Source organism: Sceloporus undulatus, chromosome 1 (assembly GCF_019175285.1).
Source record: "Sceloporus undulatus isolate JIND9_A2432 ecotype Alabama chromosome 1, SceUnd_v1.1, whole genome shotgun sequence".
Lineage (NCBI taxonomy): Eukaryota > Metazoa > Chordata > Lepidosauria > Squamata > Phrynosomatidae > Sceloporus > Sceloporus undulatus.
The window spans coordinates 307,833,260-307,841,032 of record NC_056522.1 but is presented as its reverse complement, the minus strand read 5'-3'; the positions used below and the strand labels follow the sequence as shown (position 1 = coordinate 307,841,032).

General features: G+C 41.5%; 1 protein-coding gene across 2 annotated transcripts in view; it reads right to left on the bottom strand.

Moving 5' to 3' along the window:
* The window catches only part of CREB3L1 (cAMP responsive element binding protein 3 like 1), a 118,863-nt gene that overhangs the window by 46,225 nt on the left and 64,865 nt on the right, over positions 1-7,773 (bottom strand). The gene's annotated exons all lie outside the window — the stretch shown is intronic.

Below are 7,773 nucleotides of genomic sequence, written 5' to 3'. Positions count from 1 at the left end.
TTATTATTATTATTATTATTATTATTATTATTATTATTATTATTATTATTGCATGTGTATGAGGCATTCTAGGGTGGCAAGGGGAGGGGATACAGGATACAGAGATGGCACTAGCTTGCATTTTGGGGTTGAAAATGGGACCAAGGGCAGATCATAACCTGCACTGACCCAAATGCCCATGACACACACACACCCCAGAGGTTTTTAAATATGACAAGTGGTGCCTGGTCCGTTAAAAAAGAAGGAGGAGTGGAAAGCATACTTCTGATGCTCCAATGAATGCTGCAAACGTCACCTATGACCATCGTGGAACTAAATTTGATTGACAGCCAGCAACTTCACCTTAAACCCGACTTCTCCCAAGAGGACATTCGGGTTAAAATGCCCCTGATTGGTAGTCAGCACTTGCTTCTGGAGGGATTCGGGGAGGGAGAAACCGAAGCTTCCCAGTTCCCTCCAGCGCAAAAGTACCAGTGAGAATAGGGCCCTTGTATGTTGGATTTATAAGACTGTAATCATATATACCAGTAATAATTTCAATTCTTCAACTGTTTGTACATATATATATAAGATTGCACCACCAACATATACAGATGTATATATCAGTAGGATTTTGGAGAGGGAGAGGATTCATGGTTTTTTTTCCTCCTTTGGACATATCTTTGGCAAGGACTAAAACAAACCCAGGAGAACTGAGGTTGTCCAGGGACCATAGAATACTGACTGACTGCAGAATGGAATGAAGCATAGTGGAAGAAGCCAAATTACAACCAGTCACGAAGAGCAGTAGTTCACCCTGCAACATTTTGTTGCAGATCCTACTTGTTATATTCGAATATGCAACTCATGTATTGTTTGTGTGAGGAGGTTGTCTTTGGAGAGCACCTTGTCTTCAGCCAGAGCATGGAAAACTTGCATACTTGGACTGTTCCACTCCAAATCCCCTAAGCAACATATCCTTGGATATGCTACTGGAGGATTGTGGGAATGATAATCAAAAAATATATTTTTCTGAGCTACCTTTGCTCACAGCTGCTGTCGTAGTGTAGTCTGGTAAAAAATACCACGTGACAAACTCCAGTTAAAATAATTTTAAGCTACAGTGGACCCTTTATAGCCATGCGGATTCAATTCTGCTCCCCCACCCTGCTACAAAAAAAATGTGGATGATTGCACCCCATATTATTAAATGGCAGCAATGTGAACACGGACATGCTGAAGCATGTGCATTCATGTCATTGCTATTTCATAGTATGGGGTGCGATGATCTGTTGGCAGTGGAAATTGTGGGTCTGGAACCTGTGGTTCTTGAGGGCCCACTATATTTTAACCAGTTTTACCTTGTCTTTTCAGCTTGCTAAATATGTTGTTAGCCTTTAAAAATGCATTTTATTTGTATGCTATTGAAAATAGTCACATAGTTTTATAGCACACTGCCCTGAGATCTTTAGATAAAGGTAGGATATAAATATGTAAACAAGCAAATAAAAGTGCTTTCTTTCAAGTAGTCCTACAAGGAAATGTCAGAAACCTATGAAAGCAATTTGCCTCCTTGCCTTCACATTTCTGTATATGCAGCCTGGACAATCAAAGACCACATCAGGGAAAACTTATTGTTTGCGTTTGCTAAAAGGAAGTTCCTTTTTTTTTTTTTTTTTGGTTGGTTTCTTGTATATACTGAATCTCTGCCATTCCCTTTTCAGGCTGACTGTTGTCTTTCAACCACTGGGACACCCACATGGTCCCACAAATTACAGGATCCATTGCTGGGATTGCTCTAAAAATATCTTGTCATCATTAATTATCCCAAAATGAATTGTTTTAAAAATAGGCTTTGAAATGACTGTTCCTCTCCGTCTCCTGTGGAGAAGGCCACTGGTAAGAAAGAAAGACACTTAGTCTTCCACAAGCCCCAGTGTGTACTGGCAGCAGCAGCAGCTTCCACTCTGTCCACACCCAAGCCCAAAGTGCCAGGGAAGGCTCAGAGTTCTAGGCATCCACACCCAATAACCTCAGAATCCCTCTTGACTGCCTCTATGGATTGCCAGAAGAGGGAGGGAAGAGGGTAAGTTGACACCTTTTACTAGGCCTCCTTCTTGGAGTGGAAATGTGTGAGTTCTGCAGGATTTTTCCAGCCAGGTAACAGAAGGCTAAGCTTTAATGCATGGAGAGCAGCTTTGATTACTGGAGCAGACTTGTTTTCCAAAAAGCAAGACCTGAACCAATGCATCGGAATTGGAGAGAAGCAGCGCTTTATGATAAATGCTAGGAGAAACAGTCGAACAATAAGAGCTGTTTGGCAATAGAACAGTCCGCCTTGGCAGGTGGCCAGCTTGTCTCTTTGTTAGGTATTTATGGAGAGGCTGAAAGGCAATCTGTCAGGGATGCTTTTGTTGCATCTTGGACTACTGATCTTGCATAGAATTGGGGCAGGACTGAATGACTTCCAAGATCCCTTCCATTTACATTTTTATGATTCTACTGCTACCTGAAGCAGGAACCTGAGCTCAGGAACTGTGTAAATACTTTAATCCAGTGATTTTATTTATTAACAAATTTTACAACACAACATATCAATCTTTTAACATACACAACATAACATAACACAACAACATAACCCACTCCTCACCCCACCCACCCAAACCACCCTCCAACATTTAAATTAAAACCTATGACTTCCATCCTCTTTGTGTAGTATGTTACTTCTAGTATCTCTTGTAAATAACCTATTTATCTTACCTATTCTTTTATCATCTTCTTCACTACTAATTATACTTACATCTTATTCTTCCTATTTGTTTCTTTACCCCTTATTTCCTTCTCCATTACGAATGCTATACTTATTCAATAGATATTCAAATATTTCAAACTCTGGCCTTCCAGATGTTTTGGACTTCAGCTCCCAAAATCCCAGACCATTGGCCAATATGGTTGAGGCTTCTGGGAGCTGAAGTCCAAGATATCTGGAGGACCAGAGTTTGGAAATCACTGTTATAATCAAGCACAAAGTATGGTCTACATTTGTTTCAAAGGTTTTTGACTTAACCTTATTTTTTTTCTCTTTTTTTCCCAATTAAAGCAAGTTATACAATTTTAATTGCAAAGATGTGCTTCAGTAGAAACCAGAAAGGTTTCCAAATGCTGAAAGCAGGGTTGCAGCTCCCTGCATCACTCCTGGTCTCTTTCCAGGATAAGTAGAGGAAGAATGAATTGCACAAAGAAAAAGAAAATTATGCAAATATGCTGCATTGGCATGATATATAAAGAAGCACAGAATTTCACTTTTCTTTGTATAGAATATGGGAGAGGGAGCAGTGTCACACAGAGCACAAACATTTAGTTCCAAGACCAACATGCCATCTACAATGTTCCTAAGGCCTGAATGGAGCAAACCTTTTCTGTAGAAAACAAGCTTCTTTCCAATTTTGAAGGGAACTTCATTGAGCATGCAGTGAGACTTCTGTATAGGCTAGGCAAACTCTGCCAACCTGTATCAGACTGGCTCAGAAATATGCCAAGCTGTTCCCCAAAATGCCAGAAATAGTTCACCCTATTTCCTTAACCAGCCATTATTAGAATGTGTGTGTTGAGAAACTGGAGTATGTCCAAAGGAAAGTGACTAAAATGGTGAAGGGTCTGGAAACCATGTCCTATGAGGAATGACTTAGGGAGCTGGGGATGTTTAGCCTGGAAAAGAGAAGGTTAAGAGGTGATATGATAGCCTTGTTTAAATATTTTAATGGATGTCATATTGAGGAGGGAGCAAGCTTGGACCCAGAACAATGGATGGAAGCTGCAGGAAAAGAGATTCCACCTCAACATTAGGATGAACTTCCTGACAGTAAGGGCTGTTTGACAGTAGAACACACTCCCTCGGAGAGTGGTGGAGTCTCCTTCCTTGTATGTCTTTAAGCAGACACTGGATGGCTATCTGTTGGGGATGCTTTGATTGTGATTTCCTGCATGGCAAGGGGTTAGACTTGTGGTCTCTTCCAACTCTATGATGCTATGATATCACTTATCAGTGAACTAGCACTCCCTAAGTAGTTTACCCCAAATAAGCTGGGTACTCATTTTACCAACCTAGGAATGGATGGAAGGCTGAGTGGACCTTGGAGCCCTCTTGGATCAAACGTACAACTTTGTGGTTGTAGTACTGCATTTAACCACTGTTCCCCCAGGGCTCTTTATCCATCACGGCTTCTAGGAACACTTCAAGGAGAAAAGGACTGTGTCCTGAGGCATATGTGCATCCTGGTAATGGGATAATCAAAATTTAGATGGGTGTAACAATTGCTCCTTCCTTTCCCCAAATCATCTGCATTTCCTCTTGTATCTTGAGACAAAGGATCTCCTCACACCCAAAGCAGTAAGCCAATCTCCCTGCCTACCCCCTGATGTGTACCCAATAAAACTTCGCTGTGCTTTCATCCTGGAGATATCCAGAGTCAATCACTGTTTTTGTCACACTAACGTTAAAGCCATCAACCAGTCTCGAATTCCATTGTTGATTCCTGGGAAAGGATATCTATCTGACATGATAGCCCATTGCTTGGGGCTACATTTTAGGCATATGTATGGTTTCAAAACCTAACTTCTGCATGCACAGCCAGCATACACCTCTGAGCTCTGTGTATGCTCTTTATCACCTTCAAACCTCCTAGTCTGATCCACTCCAGCTTCCCGTGGTCTATTGGACAAGTAATTATACCTGCAAACACCTCACATCTCACTATTTATCTTTGTTAGCTCTAAGTGATGTGTCTGCGTGAATTGTTATTGCATGTGTGATTGAATTCTGCATATTTTATAAATAAAATCCTCTTAATTCACCCTGAAAATCTGGCATTTCCCCCAGTTATTACTGGTATAAACAGATATAAACAGGTGCAAACGGTCCTAAGATTACTCAGCCTCATGCAAAGCTAATTTCTCCAACATTTAAAGTAAACCCAATAGTTGGCGGAGACCTCCCAGTCCCACCACCACCACCACCTGTTGAGGATGAAAATGGGCACCCCAACATGTGATCAACAAGGAATCTGAGCACATGTTTCTGCCCTCGCCCTGCTCAGCACAGGGATAGGAGAGGGTGCAATAGCAATAGCAATAGCAAGTACATTTCTATACCACTTATCAGTGCAGTTAAGCACTCCCTAAGTTTACAAAGTATAAGCTAGTTGCCCCCAACAATCTGTGTACTAATTTTAGCAACCTTGGCAGGATGCAAGCCTGAGTTGAGCTTGAGCCCTTTTGCTGGTATTGAACTCACAACCTTATGGTTTGTGAGTGAGTGGCTGCAGTACAGGCATTTAACCACTGAGCCACCAGGGCTCCTAGGGAGCTCTTGGCATGTGGTCCCAATCCAGCTGTCCAGATTCCAACAGAATCCGAGGTCACTCTGGGATTTCCAGGAAGCACTGGGGTTTCCCCTAACTTTGCTCATTTCAGAGTAAAGTTATGTTAAGGGGTAAAATACCACCAAATCCTCCCTAGAAGTAGCCATACATTATCAGGACTGCCAGCACCACGGAGTGAGCATGGCATTTTTCACAGTGTAGCCAAGCCCTGCATTTAACTGTAGCCTAGTGTCTTTGGTGTTTCCTCAAGCATAACTAAAATTGCTTATGTTTTAGACTAGATATTCTAATAATGGTCCCCCCCCCAAAAAAAAATTGCTGGGCGCCATTATTTTTCCCCAGAATGTGGTTGGTCACTTTTTTTAAAAAAATCCAGACAAAGGCAAACTGTAAAAGGCCCCATTGTCTGACAAAAACTACAGTTATTGGGCCCTAGGTCTTGGAGAAAAGTGGAACATAAATAAAATAAAATAACATATTTTCCTCCTGCATTAGCCTCCATTTTTCTTCATATCCATGTCAGACACAGCAAATAAAGATCTGTCCAAGGCTAGGCTGGATAGAGATGCAGACAGAATGAACTAGAAACAAACCAATATGTTTTTTTTTTAAAGCTTACTTATTCACTTTGGCTCAGAAGACAGCAAGCTTTAAAATATGGACAAATATCTAACAACATTGAGTGAATAACATGAATGAGAGGTCAGTTCACTGGACAAGATACAGGTTGGAAATTGCCAGTTTCTCACATTAAATGACTATGAGACAATAAATGTTTTCTCCTCTGAAAACAGTGGGTGAGTGACACTGCTGTGAGTCATTAAGCCAAAACCCCTGTTTAGTCTGCCACTGTAGTAGAGTGATAGTGAAATGGAGGTCAATGTTAAGTCTAATCTATTTTATACCATATATCAAAGCTTTGTTTTTATTAGAAATGGTACTTGCTATTGATGCTCTGAACAAAAGAAAACACTAAAGAAGACAAACAAGAATTATTTTTATTTAGCTAAAATTTCCTCCATAATTTTATGCATTTTGTTGTTGTTGTCGTATGACTTCAAGTTCTTCCCAACATATGGCAACCCTAAAGTGATCCTCTAAGGCAAGAGAGTGTGACTCACCCATGATTATACAGTGGGCTTCTATGGCTGAATGGAGATTTGAACCCTGGTGTCCGAGAGTCCTAGTCCAACACTTGAATCACTACATCACATGGGCTCCTATAGATGATTACTTACATATAAACCATAGTGTGTTCAGTTAGGGAAAGGATAAGAATAATGTAGCCCTCCAATTGTTCCTGGACTATGAGTCCCAGGTAACCCAACGAGCACAGCCAGTGGTGAGGAATGTTAGGAACTGCAGTTCAACAATACCTGGAGGGCCACGTGATTATCACCTCTGAAACAGAGCTTACACTCCTAGGTAACATCCTGTTAGTGACATATAGCAGCAAAAGGTCAATGTACACCTGCATCTATATTTTTTTGTTAGTGCAGAGTCTCTTCCACCCTCCAGAGTGATGCAATCTCCACTAAGATTCACCAGTTTGCTGTGATAACCTCTCCACTCCAAAGTGACTGGTAGGGCAGTCAGAAATCCATCTGGTTAGCCCTCCATATCCAGATGCAAAATGATTACATCATCTGCTCAGATCTAGAGAGGTCCCCAGCAGTGGCATAACCAGGAAGGTGCAGGAGGTGCAGAAGGGATCAGGTGACACCCCAGAAGGGGTGTCATCCAGTGAAACAGTACACCCAGAGGCAAGCAAGAAAAGCACTTTCCCAGTTGCCCAGCAGCTGCACAGAATGCTAAATGGTCCCTCTAGAGTCCACAGTGCCACCTGCCCCAATAGTGGTGGCAGAACTGTACCCACACTAGACCCTGAAGCCCTGAGACTGTATTTCTGCCTGTGAAATTTTCACTCTATGCTCTGCAATACAGATTTTTCACCTATGTGTGTTTAGGACTGCAGCCATATATACTATATTCCCCTACCTATGGGTGCAATACAAGGTGTTGGTCATTAACTTTAAAGCCCTACATGGCTTGGGTGCGAGTTACTTGCAGGAACGCCTCTCCCTACATAATCCACCTCACACTCTCAGAACAACTGGGAAGAATCTATTAGAACATCAACCAACCAGATTTGTAATGTCATCCCAAAGAGCTTTCACTGCGGCTGCTTCGAAATTATGGAATAGTCTTCCAGAAGATATCCGTCTTATTGCCTCCTTGGATGCCTTCAAGAGGGCACTTATGGATCTCTTCTGGCAAGCTTACCCCCCTGACCTTGTGTACAAAATACTGTTCTACTTTCTGATCACTGTATAATTGTATTGTATTGCTGTATGACGATGAGCGAGTTTTAAAGTAATTATTTTTATTGTATTTTATTGATGTGTTTTTTAAT